At 42.3% G+C, this 17,190-nt stretch overlaps 1 protein-coding gene across 6 annotated transcripts in view; it reads left to right on the top strand.

Annotated features, from left to right (window-relative positions):
- The window catches only part of RERE (arginine-glutamic acid dipeptide repeats), a 396,982-nt gene that overhangs the window by 69,090 nt on the left and 310,702 nt on the right, over positions 1 to 17,190 (top strand). For 5 of the 6 annotated variants that reach the window (XM_034753088.1, XM_034753087.1, XM_034753085.1 and 2 more), the window contains exon 1: positions 12,584 to 12,714. The exons of the other annotated variant lie outside the window; for it this stretch is intronic. The gene's annotated coding sequence lies outside the window, so the exon portion shown is untranslated. Of the gene's footprint in view, positions 1 to 12,583; positions 12,715 to 17,190 lie in introns of those variants that run through there. 6 annotated transcript variants of the gene reach the window in all.

Genomic DNA, 17,190 nt, shown 5'->3' with positions numbered 1-17,190 from the left:
GTGTTTAAGAGTCTGGCAGTAGGTGGCGTATTACTACTTGACCATATTTGGGAAGAGCTAACCGATAAACCTAGATGCTGGTAATTGGTAAGCCGCCTTGTAGGTTAAGACTGTGCCTTGTTCATTTCTGCCATTCTAGCAGTTCTGAAATGCTGTGTGATTTATTTCTATGCCAGGAACCTGCTTTAACAGTGTGAAAACTGTCTCAATCCCTATGGCCTCTGTTCCGTTTGTCCATGAATGTATCTTGTTTTTAGGGTGACCAGATCACCCAAGTCAAATATCGGGACGCGGGTGGGGCGTGATGGGAGGGGGCAGGGCAAAAAAACAAAAAAAAAACCCTTCCTCCACAAGCGCTGGAGGGAGGCTCGGGAGACGCAGGGGAAGCGCGGGGCCAGGGTGAGTGAGAGTCCAGCCTGGCCCCGAGCAGGGAGAACTCAGTCAGGCGGTAGGGAGAGTAGGGGGGTGGCCCACGGGGCCAGGCGGCGGCTGTTCTCCCCCCCTGGGCAGCGGGACTTGGGAGCAGCTGCTGCTGCAGCTCCCACTGCTGCGGGGGGAGGAAGCGGCCAATGGCCAAGATTGGTGGCTGCGGCTCTGGCGCCCGGGCCCGAACCCCTCGAGCCTGGGCCTGCTGCGGGGACCCAGCAGCGCACACGCTGTGCCTAGCCCCTGGCCAGTCGCATCTGGGCTGCTGCCCATCTGGTGCAATCCCGGGCGGCCCCGGAGTGGGGGCAGCAGGCCCCGCCCCCCCATCCTCCTCAGGTCCCGCAGGGGAACGAACAGGCCTGGGCTGCCGATGCCTCCGCCCCGGGGCCGCCACGGGATTGCACCAGCTGGGCAGCAGCCCAGACGCAACTGGCCAGGGGCTGGGCTCAGCGTGCGTGCTGCTGGGTCCCCACAGCAGGCCCGGGCTCGGGGGGTTCGGGCCTGGGCGCCAGAGCCACAGCCGCCGAGCTTGACCATCGGCCGCTTCCTCCCCCCGCGGCAGTGGGAGCTGCAGCAGCGGCTGCTCCCGAGTCCTGCTGCTCGGGGGGGGAGAACAGCCTCCGCCTGGCCCCGCGGACCGCTCCCCTACTCTCCCTACTGCCCAACTGAGTCTTCCCTGCTCGGGGCCAGACCGGAGTCTCTCTCACCCCGGCCCCGCGCTTCCCCTCCGTCTCCGGGGCCTCCCTCCAGAGCTTGCGGAGGGAGGAGGAAGTGCGAGCCTGGGGAAGAGGCGGGGATTTGGGGAGGGAGCCAATGGGGGGAAGGAGGGGGCGGAGTCGGGGTGGGATGGGGGGCGCGAACACTTCCGGGCTCCGGAGTATTTGCTTGTTTGTCCAGTGTCCCAACCGCACATTGGGTCAGGATGCGGGACAAACAAGGAAATATCGGGACAGTCCCGATAAAATCGGGACGTCTGGTCACCCTACTTGCTTTTCTTGTAATTCCACGTAGTGGAATGTTTTCTTAAGTGGATGTTTGTTCTTTGGTAATGTCCCTTTCAGTCACATGTGAATTAGTTTGTGCTTTACTGTATCACAATCTGTAATCAGTTGCTTTCATCAGGGAAGATGTCTTTAGAACATACTAAAAAACAGGCATTGTGTGTGATTTTTTTTTTTTTAATAAAATGCTGGGTTTGTTTAAAAGATAGATATTTGTATGATCCACAGGATTTTCCCAGTGAGGTTATGAATTTTAAGAATGTGTGTGTAAGTTAAAAATTGGAGAGGAGCATTTCTTCAACCGTTAATTCATTTTGAGTACAGTGCTGTATTGGAAATAACTTGTCCAGATCTGATGGGGATTAAACACATACTAAATACCTTATGTGTAATGTTTCTTCCTACAGTTGACGGTTGTAATGTTTCCCTTCCCTTCCAACAAGAGACAACTAAACTGAGAATCAGGGACTCCTTTGGTGCCAGATTCTCATTTTGACATGCCATGAAGGGAAAAATTGCACATCCTTCCTAAAAACATTAGATTTATTTACACAGTTTGCTCCAACTGCATTACTCAAGAGATGGAGTGAAACCAAGTTAGTCCAGACCAGTGTGATTTTACTTCGAAATTTCAGAGATAGTCATGCTATTTCTGACTCACAGAATATCCTAAAGGAATATGGCCAGGTAAATGGTCTTATTTTGTTTTTAACTCTTAACCTACTGTATAAAAATCTACTGAAAACATAAATACATATAGATGCATTCTGTCCTGTCACAGAAACAAAGTTAACCTTCTTATGGCAGCATTTCTGTACATTAAGCAATACAAACAAATCAAATCCCTTAATATTTGTGTCTCTAGTATCAACCACAGTTTATTAATTGGTACCTCTAGAGGTCCATGTAAATTATCAATTTATTGTGCATGTAATTTTGAAGGGGTGTGTGTGTGTTTGGTGATTAAACTGATGACTGCTCCACTATTGTATAATAGGCCTGGTTATTCATATATCTATGAAGGAAATAAAGTATTTTTCCTGTATTTAGTTTTAAGACTCATATGTATGGCTGAAGACCTAGCTATGTGGAAGAGACCCTAATTTTGTGTATGCGGTATTTGCTTTGACTTTAACAAACTAAGGTTCATGTTGCTCTCAGAGCTGTGTAGTTTTAAATTACTCTTGTTAGTGTTTTTTAAACTAGAAAGGAAGTCTTAGGATAAAAGGTCTGGTTCCTAATCTGAATTTTTAGGATTGTCAACATAGTATCAGCCTGGAGGTAGATGATGCATGTCTAACATTTGGTTGCAATGATTAATATTATTATAGTGTCTCAAAAGACATCTATTAATCAGTGGAAGCATCTACAAATTGGGAAGTATCAATTCTTGACAAATAGTAATTGTTGCTATGAAGTTGAGGCTGGCCGTCTGTTGCCATGGTTTTTAGTTAGCTATTATAAATGGGTGGTGATGGTGGAGGAGGAACACCCAGCTTCCCCTGCCTCTCCTCTCCCTCAGATTCCTGTTAAAAATAAAAACTTAGATTAGTTCCATCCCTAGGTATCCTCTTTCCAGACTGAAAATCAGGGTGTTTTTTTTCCTTTGGTTTTATTTCTGAAGATCATGACTTTCATGTGTGTGCTGCACCTTCTTTACTGGCCAGTCCCCTTTGCACATGAATCCACAACTGAACTATAGTCATATGGTTCCAGACTGTTAAAATATTTTCAGCATTATAGTACAGACTTCCTGCTTTTAAAGCTTATCTGACCCTCCTGAGGGAAAGATTAATATAGCTATGGTCACATCCTGTGGCTATTGTCATTTTTAAAAAGTCTATTGAATTTTCTGAAATCCTTGAATGTAAAAGTGATTTATGCACTAAAAATGTTGAGTGCTGTAGTCACATTTCTGATCTTTCCAATGCCTTCAATAAACCCAGCAAGTTTTTGTGCATATCTGTTTGTTTAGTATTTGCTACGTTTGGTATGTCAGGAAAATCTCCCAGTAAAGGATCTGCCCTATTCTGGAGAGATTGTAAAGGAAGCATTTGGCAGTCATTTCCTTTAGCTTGTGAGAATGAGCATGCTTTACATTATAATAGTTTAAACATACTGCAGGCTGTTGATAGAGGTATCATATTTTCCATTTGCAAAGTTCCTTTATATTTAAAATCTTGAGGAGAGATCAGGGTAGCTTTCATTGTTTGTTTAAAATTGCATTGATAAAAAAAGTTGAAAGAAATGCATTAGCCTCACTCCTCCCCTTCCTGCTTCTATTTTAATCAGAATTTCATACTCCCAAATGTTTCCTTTTTACTTAAGAAAAAAAATCAACTAAAGCTAAGTTAGTGCTGACATTGCTCATCCTTTGATTAAAAGCCAATATATGCTATTTAGGGAAAACATTCCTTTACACTTTTTTCATTTTGTCTTGAAAACTGTCTGTCCAGCTGTCTGACTGTCTTGTTTTTAAAATGGCATCTTCTAAAATAAAAAGTACTTTTGTTCAAGAGAAGCTGTAGTTTAAAGCAGAAAGTTACTTAACAGGTTGGTGTCTTGCTTTATCTGTACCACAGATTCAGAAGCTCTTAGTTTTTGTTTACATGTTTTGCATTTACAGTGTGCCATTTCTTGCTTCGGAGTTTCCCAGGGCAGGCACTTTCAGAAAAAGACTGTTTAACTTCTGTATTTGCTGCTAAGTAGCAGGGGAAACAAACCAGAGGGAGAAATACTGTGTAAGTTAATTTCTTTGATTTGCAAACATGATCTTATTTGCTGAAATATCTATCTATCTAGCCTACTTCGTTTTGATTTCTTGCTGTGGAAGTTCCAGCTGGGGTTTCAAATTGTCTTTTCTCACCACTTGCTTTCTAGCAACTTGGTTAGATTCCCCCAACTAAATTTATTACATTTAGCAGATACCTAAGTACATAAGGGACCTCATCTTAAACATCCTGCCGAGTCCCTGAGTTCCTCAGCTCATTCATCCATATGACCCTCTTTGTCATTTTAGCCACAACTCTTCACTGAGTGAGAGATCTCTCTTCCTAACTGTTTTGTCCTTTCAAAGTGCCGTTGTCTTGGAACATATATCCAATCTGATCTCCAGTGAATTTTGCACTGTAAATGGAAAACTTATTTTAGAGTGTGCTCCCTCTTACTAGGACTTCTTCAGGCACCTTGAAGGGTTTGTTTCAAGCTTTAGATCGCTAGCAGAGCTGCATACCTCAGAATATTACCATGGAGAGAGCACTGCGCTTTGGAGGGTCATGGCTTGACTCTGGACCATGTAGAGAACTTTGTAGAAGAAATAATATTCTAGGATGTATTGTAGATGCTTCAGGTGCCTCCCCCAGCCCCTTTTTAAAAAATTAAAATGGTTTATTAGAGAAAGACAGGGTTCTTAGTACCCTTGCACATCTCTCTAGGGGACATTGAAGAGAGCTGCTAGTCATATTTCATAGGAAAAAGCTCAGATGATGGGGAATAACTTTATCCCCAATACTCTGAACTGCTGTGTGGGTAGAACTGTTGAAATACTTCAATGTATTTGGTTTGTGAAACTGGCTCTAGGATCTGTCTAGACTAGAAGAAAAGGTATATTACAATATGTTGGCTAACATGCTGCAACTGACACATTTGAATCTGCTCTGTGGACATGTCATGCTGATGTGTGCAAACCTTGTTGAGTTAAAGCATAATAGGGAACCTAGGCTTTAACTGAAAAGTATAGTGTAGCTATGTTCTAGCTTCACACCATTTTAAATCTTAGTTTAGATGAGGCATGAGACTTGATGATAACTTATGTGGTAGCTTTGTTATGTTGACGTGTACTTCCTGGAGTCTCTTGGTATACTGTATACTGTAACAGTGGTTTTTGTTCATGGATGTGTGTACCTGAAAGCTGGTTACTCAGCATGCTAGTTAGCTATTTTTCTTTGGGTAAATAGCTGCTTATTTGGGCTATCTTTCTTTCAGATATGGGTTTTCAACAAAAGGCAATTGCAGCTGAGAGCATGTCTGTAAAGTTTAAGTCTTCAAACTCTTACAGTATAGCTATAAATCTCAGAAAGTAAAGATTAAAATCTTAAGTGATAGTGTTCTGGTCAACACTTCCATAACTTTGAAACTGGATTAGTTACCATACTTTAAGAGCATAGTGTATTTTGAATTCAGACAACTGCTTAGAATTGTGGGTGAGTGCTTTTAACAGTAGGAGTGTTCGGGGAAGGACCTCAAAAGGTGGACAAGATGGACAGACTGTTATCCCAGTAACCAAAAATTAGTATTTGATAAAGGCTGGACAACAATTATGGAAATTCTTTGTTTAATTCATTCTTGTATATCTTAACAGAAAGGTCTTTTGCTTCAAATTAAGTCTTAAAACTTGGTACAAGTTGAACCTCTCTAATCCGGCACTCCCTGGTCCGGCAACATCCATGGTCCAGCATAGGCACCGACTCCGTGGGTGCTCTGGGGCTGGAGCACCCCTGGGGAAAAATTAGTGGGTGTGGAGCATCCACCAGCGCCAAGCTCTCCCCTCAACTCCCTCCCCCTGCGCCTCTTGCGTGCTGGCGGCCCCGCGCTTACCAACTCCTCTTCCTCTCTCCCAGCACTTCCGGAGCGCCACGAACAGCTGATTCACAGTGTTCAAGCTCCGGGAGGGAGGGGGAGAACCTGGTGCCGGCATTGGAGCCCGTGGGTGGGGGGCCAGTGGCCAGGCCCCCGGGCAGCATCGGGGTCCCCAGGTGGGGGGGCCATGCAGGGCACAAAAGCCTGGGGGTGCTGTAGCACCCCTATTTCCCGTGCCTATGGAGATCCGCTGGCTCTCTGCATTGACCTCCTGTGGTTTGGCAAATTCGCTGGTTCGGCACTGGTCCTGAGGGTGCCGGACTAGGAGGTTCAACCTGTAGTATGTAAGATACCTTGTCAGTATGCATAAGCTCTCTGGTGAAAGAACTTTGTCGTCTTCTCTTCCTATGGCAATAATAGGAGTAAGTAAAATAATCACTTATTTATATAGAAGGAGATTTCAAAGACACTCAGATGGAATTAATGTACCAGACTGCCCTTAGAGTTCTTTGTACGCAGTCTGTACATTAGTAATTGTTTCAATACTTCTCACAGGTCCTTAAGCCAAAGGTAATAGCACTTTGCCTGTTAGCTGACAGGTAAATACTGATACACGATCACTATTGCTATTGCAGAATGTTTTAAGTTGCAATTTTCCTCTCAGTCTTCCCGTTCTCTGAGTTAGGAGATGATGTAAAATCACGTTCTGAACACTGCACACAGACATGATTTTCAAACACTCCATACATTCCATATTCAAACAGCAGGTGACAGTTACGGCAAGATAAGTACTTAGAATGTTTAGGAACAGAAAGGTCTAATTGGCTGAAAATGAGGTTAGGATTCACTTGCGGTTCTGGGATTTCTACCTGTCTGGTAAGGCCTTCTTTCTCAGAGTATCAAAGTGGTGTCAAAGTTTAACGGTTACTTTCAGGGTTTTTGTACTGGGTGTGCAAAAGTATAAGTACAAAACGAGAGGTATTTTTTTCTCTATTCAAAAGCTGAAATTTTAAAAAAAGTCAGTTATTTTTAAACTGTAGGAATGCAAGATACTGAGTGGTTTAACAGGTGGTCTCTTCCCCACATAATTAAGAGTGCTTTTCAAAAAATGAAATTGTGGAGGCTCATAATCCATAATGAACACAGGTGCCATCTGGGAATTCTAAGGAGGTAGAAAAATGGCTTATCTAAAAATTGGCTGCTGTGCACTAAATTAAAAAAAAAAAAAAAAGGTATTTTAGTGTCCTGGTTTAGGAACTGCCTCTGCCGTACAAGCAGTCCTATTAGAGATCTAGCCAAAACCCCCTTCCATCTTGTACCAGAGATGGGACTCTGATCATGTTTTAGCATCTCCCAAATTGTGCTATGGCCTAGGACAAGACCGCTGATGATACTGTTGAAACTAGGTTCCCCATAGGTGTTATTTACAGTGTAAACAAGATCATAGCATATATGGATGCAGCATGCTGTGGCTTAGTGGATCTACACTAGTGGATCGTGCTCTCACCCCGCCGCCCTCCCCTCACATACACACCTTGTCCTCTTCACCACCCCTGGCACAGCTCCACTGGCAGCATTACTAGTTTAGACAAGATTCTTGGTAACTTCCTGGCATTTCAGGTTCTCTAAACTTGCTCAGAATATAGACAGCAATACTTAGCTCTTAACAAGACCTGTGAAACCATCTACCCTCAGCTCTCTTTATACTAAGATCCATTACTGACAACTGGTGAAGAAGGTAGGTCACTTTTGGCTCACAAAAACAGGATTGAAAAGTTTGCTTCCTACAGTAAACAGTGCCAGACTTTTCAACACCCATTGCAAAACGCATGCTGATGTGAGGTGTCTAGTGCACTTTTTATGGTTTGGATCTGTTGGCACTAATAGCCAAGCCATTTCCATCTCTGGATGAGGTCACAAGTATGCAGTTAACTGCTGTAATAAGTATTTTTTTGTCTTGTAATATTTCAGCCTTAGGCTAGCTGTATATTGGGCTTATTTTTAACCATTTAGAATTCCAATTGTTGTTCTTACCATTGGGGATGTACCAAGTATTAGTAGGGGTGAGAATTTTGCCCCCCCCGCTCCTCCCGGGGAAAATGACCTGCAACAATACTGGTGCAGTACCAGCAGTGGTGTGAACAATGGAAAAACCCTGGCAAGAGAGCCTGGTGTAGATAAAGTCCTGAAAAAGCTACGTTAGTTAAATCAATTTTCAAAAATAGGTTCAGCTTAACATGGACTTACTGTGTTATGCTTGTTGCCTATATGAGCCAGGCAAAAGAACGTTAAACCTTCTTTTAGAAGACAGTCAAGATCAAGTTATTCTTGAAAATGGGCTTAACACCCTTTGCTTGTTACAGTTCACACCAACCAGACAGTGTGTGGAACCTGTTTTTAAAAGCAAAAACTGGACTGTGTAGGTGTAGAGTGCTTTTAAATGTTATATGGCAAACCTTTTAGTTTTTATGTTTAAAAACGCATTATTAAAATTTTCTTATGTGCTCTATATGATCAAATCAAGTATTTTCATGATTAGATTGCCTGCCAAAGCATAAACAGCTTCTTTGGAGCAGTTTGCCTGGTGGGTGGGTGAAATATTTATGCATACCTGATGATGGCTAAATCTCTCAGAAGAAATTTTGAAAGCAGTTGTACTATAGATCTTGTGGCCTTGGGGTATATCTGTATTTCATGTTTTTCAAATTTTGTAAAGCTCTCACAAGAGGTTATGAATTATTTGTGTCCTATGAAGTGTGTCTAGAAAGCAGCACCTTTATAGCCCTTTAAAAATACACTTTATGTCACTCTGCCCTGTTAAGTGCTTGATCTTTCACAAGCTGAAGCACATAGGTGCCATATACAATGTTAGTGTCCACAGAAACCAGCAAAAGTTGGGAAATTGGAAGGTAAGGCTGACTTTCCAGTTAATTCAAGCAGTGTGAGAGACACACACAGAAGACAACACTTATACAATAGCAGGAGTTAATGACAGGGTGTCAAAGCCTTATCTTTGAATTTCCTAGCTTTTGTTGGCTTGTGTCACAACCGTAATGTTACTTAAACTAGGTATTCTATTTAATTATAATGCTTATAATAAAGTCAGATGTCAGCTCACTTGGCTGCATGCTTAGGCCTGTAGAATGCCGAGTGCTTTGCTTGTAACTGCATCCCTTGTCTCCTTTCATTATCTGTTAATGGTACTCAACATGACAGGGTTGTTTTGATAAATGGAGACTCCTGTGAAATCCGGGCTGGATTTTGTATGGATTGGAGTTGTCTTCCTTTTGCACAACACTGGGAAATTATGCAAACTGGACCAAAGACAGCAAATGGGAAATAATCTATTGTGTGAATCATAGAAACTACAGACGGAAAAGATCTATTCGGTCATCTAGTTCATCTTCTCCAGGCCAGTGCAGGATTATTGCCCATAGGATATTTTCTAGTGATTTTTGTCTAATGTATGAGTATGATGTTTGAGGGGGAAAAAACAAACAAACAGATTACAGCGAGCTGCTGTTGTGTATATTCTTTTAAAATCCCTGTTTCCCATTTGCAGATCTTCTGCCTTGAATTTTTACACTGTGTAGTTTGAAAAGCAATCTCTTGACTGGTTTAATATATTGTGCCCCCGCCAACTGAGAGAACTAGATTGAATAAAAGCCTTTGGCCTTGATTAGAGAGTGGGTTTGGGGGAATATGAAGAAGAGAGACAGCACCTACTACAAAATAGTGTTTGGGTTGTTTAATTCTCAGATCAATTTTTCACAAATGAAACAGAATTGCCATGAAGGTAAGTGCTCTGATCACTGTACATGATCCTTCGCAAGCAGTTTTATATGTCCATCTGTAAAATGGAGATAATGCTTCCCTCACTCACCGGGATGTTATGAGCATTGGTCAGTTAGTTTGTGAAACCTGTTAATACTTGGAACACAGTTAACTCCTGTCATCCAAAGATATCTGATGTACAAATGGAAATTACTAGACCCATTTTATAGATGGGGTAACTGAGGCACGGTGAGGTTAAGACTTGTTCCAAGATCCCACAGTAAATCAGTGGCTGAGTCAGGAATACAACCCAATTGTCCTATCTTGCTCTTCTCACTGGACCATTACTGTTTTGTTTGGCATCTTTCATGAAAACTGATTCCAAAATGCCTTAAAAAATTTTCAAAGGTGCCTAAGTGATTGGAATTCATGCGCCTAAATCACATAGGTGCCTTTGAAAATCCAGCAAAATGGGACATATTTCATGTAAATGGAACTTAGCATTGGCTTACTGCAAGAAAACTCTTTTGGATGTCATTTGAAAGCAAACATTTTCTTAAGTGGGCACTGGAGAAATAAGCTACTTCCCATGGTTTGCCATGTATCCGGCCATACTTGATCAGAAAATTGAAGTGGGAATGAATGCAGTGTGGTTGCTTTGTACTTGCGGATTGATTTCAGCTCTGATGGGTGTGGAGTTATCACAAAGCCACTTGGTTATGAAGTTTATTTTCAAGCAGCACATTTCCCCCTAGGATGGGCTCCTGTTGAGAAGCTAATGTACAATGGATCTTGCAACAGAGCCAACCTTGCACTACACACCACCTTCAATTTGTATTGATCACAGCAGCCTTTCAGGGTGGCAAGGGTGTTGTACTTCATCAGCTATTTGTGCATTAGCTGTGTTGGTGGTTTAGGAAGCTATTTCCAGCAAGGACAGAATTTAAAATTATAAGGTTGTACATTTTTATTTTGAGAAAGACTTGGACCCTACTGTGATGAACACCATATAAATGCCTATGGAAAAAATACAAATCAGAACACAATATACAATATCTGGGGGAAAAACAAGGCCGGGGACAATACTTGACATTCATGGGGACTTGATATAGAAAAAAGGAATCATGAACTTTGGTTTGACATCTTTTTTTTTTTTTATTGGTGTGTGGGGGTTGTAAAGCAGTACTGAGGTGTATGCGTCAGTCATTTAGTTAAAGATAAAACATCATTACTATATAGCTAAGCCCTTTATTTGACAGAAAAGAGATTGTTTGTTGCCACCGTTCATGGACTGCATAAACAACTTTTTTTTTGGTAGTCGTACATTTTATTCTGAACTAGAGATCTAAAGGGCTGTGCTCCAAAATGAAGTTGGTCATTTTAGGCAGCTGCGAGATTTTATTATTATCGCATTAAGCGGGAGTGGGGGGTGATACTTGAAGCTGGCAGCTAAGTATCACGTTGTTTAAAGCTGCATGGTAGGAGTGTGTATTTATTTCTTCACTATTAGATTAATTTCAATCAAATCAAATTTAAAAGGTGCCTTGCTTAGCAGATGTAGCTTTAGTCTCTTATGAAAAAGAGGAGTGGGGGTTGGAGAGGATTTTAACAAAATGGCTTACTGGTTGAATAAACTACAACAAAATCCTTGTATAGAAATGTCTCTAATGTGACACCAGAGAGGCGTCTCTCTCTTATCCATCATTGGAACAAATGCTCTGTGTGTGCTTCCCTCCACCCCTCTATTTTTTTAATCTGCATTTTTTCCCACCCCCCTGTGTTTTGATCTGCATTTGTAGATGTAAGGAGGTTTGTTTCATTAATATTCCTGGCTGCAGCTCTAGGATGTGAGCCGCTGATCACTCCCGGGGATGCTTTGCCTCTTTAATATCTTGCTTGCAGATGCATTTTCTAGCTGACCACGCTATTAAAGAGCTTCCATCAATCACACAGCTCGGTTCCGGCTGGGCTGAGTGGGGAGGAGGGAAAGGATAGGCAAGAGCATCAGCCAGAAGGAGAGTGGAGGTGCGTGCGTGCGTATATGGCCAAAGATGTATGGAGAGCAGCACAAGTAGCATGGAGAACTGAGTCGTGTGTGTGTGTGTGTGTGTGGCAGGCGGAGAGTGTGGCCAGGAGGAGGACAGGCACCACCACCAAAGACCGAACAGAGAGCTGAGTCTGTGTATTGAAGTGTTAGGCATCAAGCATCAAACCCTGCCGGAGACTGGAATGTGTGTGTGTTCAGCCTGTGTAATTTGCACTGGGGGGATAAGCACCAGAGGCAGCCTGAACCTGCTCCCTGTGTGCCTGTGCATGGCCAGAGCTGCTGCCGCCGGACTCCGCTCCGGGTTTTCCCCTCCACCGCCTGTTGTCTTTTGGAGGCTGTGCTTCTGTCTCTTTTTTTCCTCCTCCTGGTGTCTGGGTAAAAGAAAAGAGACTGGGTCACAGAGGCATGTGGAAGTGTCTGCAGCCGAGCAGCTGAGGACTCGGAGCCTCAGTGTGCATGTGCTGAGGGGAGCCAACTGCAGCAAGCCAGGGGGCTTCTGGCTGGGCACCCAGGGCGGGCAGGCAGGCTCCAGGGCGGGCAATGCTGCTCTCTCCTCCGCCTGGCCCAGCGACTCTGCAGTAAAGAAGAGGGGGCCTCCTTTTGTTCACCAAGTGCATTTCTCCTCTTCTCCCCCCCCCCCGCCTTCCTCCTTTCCCTCCCTATCCTTCCCCCTTTCCTACCTGCCTTCCTTCCCTCCCTCTTCTCCTCCATGGGCCTTGCATGCTCCTGCATGTTGTTGGACACCGCAGCAGCCCCCGTCCTGCAGGCTCCGGAGAAGAAACACAAAGTCCGCAGGGGTCAGGCTGTAGCCGCTGCTAGGATTGCAGACAAGTTGTGTTTGTCCGGCTCCTCCAGGAACTGCAAAGCTTAAAGCCCAAGGCTGGCTGGGTGAGTGTGCAGCGCAAAGGAGGGGGGGGGGGGCGTGGGCTGTCGTATGTGGCTGCTGAGATGGACAGGAACCTTGCACCCTGTCCTGGCTGAAGTCCTTGGATGCTAGGGCTGCAGCTTTTGACTCCTGTAAGTGGGCTATAGTTGAAGGAATTCAGATCTGCTGCAGGTCATGCTATGGGTGTGAGTCCAGAGTGTGGGTTTTACACACTGGATTATTTACTGCTTAACTCTGTAACTATAGTTAACGGTACATGAAAGGCACTACACAAAATGAAGTTCTATTCGGAGGAGAATGTTGAGATGGTCACCCTACTAGTCTTAAAATAGAATAATGATGATGATAAACCACTCTCACTGTACAACAGAAAACACCTGGATAGAGAAACTCTTGACTTTATTCATTTATTTTTGCCCTCCCGGATATTCCAGATTTTCAAGGAAAGTTGGATCAACGTGGTATGTGATGTGATAGGTTTTACTGGCCCAGAATTAGGGTGACCAGATGTCCCGATTTTATAGGGACAGTCCCGATTTTTGGGTCTTTTTCTTATATAGGCTCCTATTACCCCCACACCCCCTGTCCCGATTTTTCACACTTGCTGTCTGGTCACCCTACCCAGAATGCAAGCTCAGAGTGTTTTAAGGCCACAGGTTTCTCTTTCTCAGGTGAATGTTTTGCTTTGTATGTTTTTAATCTAACAAAGTTAGCTAAACAGAGCAAACGTTTTGAGTCTAAACTATTATACGCAAGTGAGGTGAAGAATGAAGTTTCCTTGCTTGGTTGAAAATCCACTTCCATTCCACTTGCTAAGGTGCAGGAGTGTCTTGGAATGCCTTTTAAATTTTAATTGGTGCAGTGGTTGGTGTAAGGTTCTTTTATAATGTTTGCTCAAACCCTGTTCTTAGATGAAGTGACAGGGAGACCTGCTTGACCACTTTCTGTTTCTTGAGAAAGAAACCAGCTCTACTTTGTTTTACAATCCGTTTTTAAGCCTTTCTTGAGTACATGTGGCATTACACTGCATGGGGTATTGTGTGACTGGATGGCTTCCTTTCAGCCATATGGGGTTCTTTTTTAATTGTATGTGAATGAAAATGGCAGTTGACAAGGAGACTAATTTTTAATTTAAAATTAGTCAGATTTTTTAAGACTTCTAAAATATGTAAAAGTTGAGAACAGAAATATGACCCTTAATTCGTGGAGTCTAAATGTAAATATTCTACATTCTAGCAAAGGATTCCTTCTGGGAACTCAAAATTAAAGTAAATAGGATTTAAAACTCTACAGACAGGGCAGCGTTATTTCAATGTAAAGCCATTGATCTGTGGGCAATTAGTTCCAGACTTGCAGCTCAATCTGCATTTTTGTCAGATTTTTGTTCTTAAACACATGTTTGAATAGCTATATTGCCTAGTAAAATAGCACAAGGCAGACATTTTAGATGCTTTACAGCAAGTTGAAGAATTGTGTGGGAGCAACATTTAAAAGCTTTTTTGTTTTTTTCCAACCCTGTAATTTAGTAGTGTTTAAACTATGTTATAAAGATCTCTGGGAGCAGTGAAAGGTGGTTTTGAGTCCAGCACACTCAAGTGCTTATTGTACTCTGGCAGGCTGGGTGTTTGGCAGCCAGTTTTTGAAATGTTATTTGATCTGGCTGCATGATAGAATTGACTAGGATTACACCATTTTTTTCCCCTGTGGCTGTTGAAAGTGATGCATCAGCGAGTGCTGTTCAATAGCATATTTTAAGACTTAAACTGCATGTATTCACTTTAAGCAGTTTCCAGTGAAAGGCAGTTTAGAATTTCTCTTGTCTTGTGGTTAGGATTTATGAATTGAGGCAAGGGCTGACGTAATCTATCCCACTTCCTTTGTGTGTTTTTTATAGTAGATAGTGTTTTTTTTGTTTTACTTTAAATAGCTGTGACTGTTTCTCAAATACTTGCATATCTTCTTTATGCTGTTGGCTTTAGTATAACTAGTCAACTTGTTCTTAAATTATCCATCTTTAAAGATATTGTTCTTTCAACTTTCACTGAAGTTCAGTAAATAGCTTGTATATTATGTGGACTAGTTTTTTATTTTAATTAATGTAACTGTGTACAGCTGTTATGTCAGAATGCATTGACTTCCCTCTGCAGTGTAGAGTATCATACACTAGAGGTTGTAAAGAATTGCTTGGTGGATCCTCTAACCCTTCCTTGCTCATTTTTATTCATGTGATGGGACAAGACAGCCTTTTGTTTCATAGTATCAGTAGCTAATAGCTCATTTGTGAGAGACCTTTTGTTTTGGTTTGGGGTGGCGGGGGAGGAAAGAAAACAAGAAGCCAGGTATTAATAGACTTCTCATAAACCTGCCTGTTTTGGGGTCAAAGGGTTATGCTAGCTATTGTGTTGCTTAAGAGTATCAAGAAGGAACTATCTATTTTTGTAATGTCACAGAAGGTCAGTGGTTTTGTACTGTGGATGAATTACTGCTGAGGCAAATATTCTTCTACACTGTTAAAGAATCCTTTAAAGCCATATCTGTATAAAGATGGAGAATGCACTACCCTTAGTGTAGAGGCTGTATGTAGTTTGGATTAAAAGGGCCAAGTCCTCAACTGGTGTAAATTGTCACAGCTCCATGAACCCAATAGGGTTACTTTAGTTACATCAGCTGTGAATCTGACTCAGTAACTTAATTTCATTATGGATTATGTTCAGGATCTAAAGTGATTGTGTAGAAACACCGTCTCGGTCTACTGTTAAATTACTTGCTTGGGTTCTTTTAGTAAATTCTTAAATGGGGGCAATACAACAAGGATATGAGGTTTGTTAATCATGCTTTAAATATGTTGCCCCTCACAGACAATGCATTGCTTCTTCAGTGAACGCAGTGTGTTTTTTACTAAGGGCTTGTCTACACTTGAAATGCTACAGTGGCACAGCTGCAGTGCTGCAGCCCTGTTGCTGTAGCACTCCCGTGTAGATGTGAGCCGAGGGGTGAAAACATTATTACCTATGTCGATGGGAGGAGTTTTTCCGTTGACGTAGGTAATCCATCTCCCTTGAGAGTTGGTAGCTAAATCCACACAAGAATTCTTAAATCAATCAAATGCTGTCTACACTGGAGTTAGGTCGGTTTAACTATGCCATTAGGGGTGTGGATTTTTCACAACCCTGAGTGATGTAGCTGGGTTGACCTAACTTTTTAGTATAGACCAGGCCTAAGACATCTTTTTTTGGTCGGTCAGAGCACACATTAGTTCTTGTATTTGTCAGAATGTTCCTGGAACTGAGAGCAGTTTGTGGTGATAAGAGTATATAGGCTGAATCGGAAGCAGGAAGAACAGCCAGTAAAAGCAAACTTGTGAAATCTGTTTATAACATACATCTAATGTGGTGCCTTTATCTCAGACCCAATTAACTGATAGCAAATAGGGTGAAAATGCAGGTGGTAGAGCTGAATGTGTAGTGAGGCTATGGTCCATTAACATTTTGGAGAAATAATGAATGTTCATCAAAATACTAAGGGCTTTTACTCGTGTGTTGTTCCTAATTTCCCTCCTGTTCACACACACAATCTTCTCACCAACATTTGGTGCTGTAACCCATGTTCAGATGGCCTGTGCGACAGTGATGGTCCAGATACCTCAAGTGGAGGATAGAAGATTTAAACCCCCCAAACAAGCAGTTAAAGCAACTGATTGTATACTGTATTACTGTACTATAAAAGTATATCAAGTCTTTTATGAAACCTTGTAATGTTCTGAACTTCGTTGCCATCATAAGATGTATATAGACTGTGGTTATGAATCTGTTTGTGTATGTAGAAAACTGTGTTCATAATCTCTACTACAACTCACAACAGGGCGTTGAGTAGTTAGCGAGAACAGGCAACTCCAGCCAGGTGTTCATGTGAAACCAGCTTCAAGTAATGATCCACAGTCCTGCCCAGGAAAATACAGTGATGGACCAATAGAGTTAATGGAAAGACATTGAGACATCCCTGGCTATCAAGTCAAGAGGGAATTTCCCCACTCTGAATAAACATGAGTCACCATGGACTGGGGGTGCGGTGGGGAGCTTTTTAAAAACAGGCTTGGGACTGATTTAAGCTTTTTTTTTTTTTTTTTTTTTTTTTTTTTTAAATCTAGACCTTGAGGGACAGCCTCATAATTGGAGGCTGTCCGTGAAGGCTCAGTCCGCTCACGGGTATGCTGAGAAATTGACTTAAGGCAATAGATAACTTGCCTTAGAAAAGGGATTTTATCTAATAAGAGAGCATAAAACCTGAGGCTGCGTTTTTGGGTTTCTCTGTAACCTGTATATTTTTTTATTTCCTTTACTATTTTATTTTTGAATCTGATTTTTCTAGTAAAGAAACTTTTTTTTTTTTATTTTTCCCACAAGCAGGTCTCTGGTGTGTAAACTATGGAGAGTGGGAGCCAAAGTAGGCTGATATCTCGGAAGTGGGTTTCACATCTT

Source organism: Trachemys scripta, chromosome 19 (assembly GCF_013100865.1).
Source record: "Trachemys scripta elegans isolate TJP31775 chromosome 19, CAS_Tse_1.0, whole genome shotgun sequence".
In the NCBI taxonomy this organism is placed as follows: domain Eukaryota; kingdom Metazoa; phylum Chordata; order Testudines; family Emydidae; genus Trachemys; species Trachemys scripta.
The sequence above is the reverse complement of the archived record's forward strand: the minus strand, read 5'-3'. Positions and strand labels throughout refer to the sequence as shown.